Source organism: Macrobrachium rosenbergii, chromosome 3 (assembly GCF_040412425.1).
Source record: "Macrobrachium rosenbergii isolate ZJJX-2024 chromosome 3, ASM4041242v1, whole genome shotgun sequence".
NCBI classification, from domain to species: domain Eukaryota; kingdom Metazoa; phylum Arthropoda; class Malacostraca; order Decapoda; family Palaemonidae; genus Macrobrachium; species Macrobrachium rosenbergii.
Window position 1 is genome coordinate 85171112 of NC_089743.1, and position 2483 is coordinate 85173594.

A 2483-nucleotide genomic window follows, 5' to 3' on the forward strand; every position below is an offset into this window, starting at 1 on the left:
ATCACATGATTGCTATGTACCAATTCGACTATCCCATCCTGATGCTGTCTAGATGAAATGTCACGCTCGCAAAAAATAAGTTTGAACCCTCTGTAGAAGAAGCAGGGCTACTTGTGGTTAGTTTCTTTTTTCATCTTCTTCTTCTTATCTCAGGTAGCACACTACTGTAGGTGTCCCGCGGGACCTGCAAACTCAAATTGTCAACTACACAATACTGCAAAGATTTTGAGATTTATACAGCATGCTCCATCTTATTTGTCAATCCACACTGTCATAACACTGCGAGAGTAAGAAAGTCTTAAAATTTTCCTTCAATTCTTTCCGATTTCAGCTGGGTGCTTATTATAGTTTTGGAACTGCAAATTGAAAGACTTTAAAACTAATATTTGAAGTAGGCTACATCTTGGCGCAGTTAGCTTGAAACCACTTGTAGCTAATCTTGTGTTGACTTCGTCTGTTGGCTGTATCGTACCTAACGTCTCTCATATATTTTAGACGCCCAGTCCCGATAGCTTGGTGATTCATTAAACACATTTCAAACATTATTCTAGCTGTGGTAGGGAACTATGGCAACTCAACCAATACATGAGTAATCCTGTCCCAGGTTGCCCCACACTTTTAATAATATTGTTACTCTATTCATTCATCTGTTTTAGATTAAGCCAACATTGCGCTGGCTTAGGCTCTTGCTCTTGGGCAGCCTGTAAAGGTCTATTCAATACATTTTGCAGCTTCCTAAGTTGCAACTTAGGTACAGGAATAGATTATGAAAGATAGTTGCAATAGTCACAACATTCGCACTTTTTATATTAGAGGACTGATTAAGACTTTTTTTAACAAAGGGAATATCCCCAAGATGATGGTTAAAGACCCATATAACATTATTGATTTGAGTACTGAGAGACAAAATAGCCCAGTAGTACACCAAAGTCAGGTACTTTATCAGTAATTGGAACTGGATTACTATTTATATTTAGCCCTAATATCACCAGCCCAGATTATACCCAAGTTCAACTTCCTCATGATCTAGAACAATTAGTGTGAAGGAAGCATCTGACTCCCTGTGATCATTTGAACAACCTCTTGGAGAACCGGTTTAATATTTTGTTTAATAATAATGTTGGTATTACTTCTTGTGGCTTGATATGTCAATTGTCCTGACTTACATTCGGAGGCTACCCTTCATTTTAGGGCAATTAACTCAGACTAGCCTATACATAACAATTCAATCCTGGGCATAGGCTATTACAAGTGTGACACCACAGCCTAGTAGGTTAATAAACCCAGGACTACTCTTAGCTTGAACTGGTACTTGACGTCGTAGACGGACGAATCTTCATTTCTGGTCAGGGTTGAGGAAAAGGCTGACTCCCGCGGTTTGTCTAATGTTTCTTAGTAGGAGGATACATGGTGCAAACAACTTATTCCTAATGTCCCTTCCATAATAGTTAGAAGTGGTTCCTAAACAGGTTCTTATAGAGGTTCCTTTACTTATTCCTATACTGGTTCCCTTTTACAAGGAAGAAATATGGCATTTCAAATGAAAATAAGGGGAGCTACATTCATATCTCTCTCAAGTCGTCGTACACGTCTTAAATAGTAGGCCTACGATTTGAGCTTACGCAGCTGCGCACTTACGTACGCACACTCGATCATAAACAATCTCAATTTCAAGTGATTAATTCAACGTCTTGGTAAGATGAAAACCAATTCGTTTTTCCAGTCCACCAATTATGAAAGGTATTGTCATTAATTCAAAAGAAGGGTTTCCTTCATTACACCGGGAACACCATCGGCTATGCGCCGAGCACTTGAAAAAGTTCATGGTGCGTCAGAAGCATTTGCTAACTGCTAATTAAACAATGTGTGAAACTGCAACACTGCCTATCTAAAATAAACTTCTCAGTACAGTACCATTTACGGCCAACTAGTAGACTATCAGCAGACATTCTTGGCTGTATTGTTCCTGTCCCCTTCTACTTCGATAAACCAATTACCTAACCTAAGTAACCTAGACTTGCCTCTCGTATTACACGAAAATCTGAATATTTACTGTGACTATTAGTACAAATACTCTGCAACTAACTCTGAATGGGTCTGGTGAAAGAATCATCGATTTGCAGAGTAAAGCCTATTGATTCGAAGGCATATTCAGTCCTTTGTAGTACGCCTTTAATTAACCAGGCATTTTTCGAAAGGGTAAGAGTGAAACGGAACATTCATAAACTCGATTTTTCTGTCACTATAATTAACACCTTAATTAAAAATAGATACTAAAAACTTCGCAAGAAGAAAACTGACTCTCGGCGGTATAGTATCGCCGACAAGCACAAACATAACACATGAGCCGCGAAAAGGCATAAAAAAGCATAAATATGACGATAAAGATATTTTAAATCTAACAAGAAATACTATGAAATACCCAAAATTGGAAAAAAATTACATTATTACAGTTGTTATCGTCGTTTTGACCTTTGAAGTAT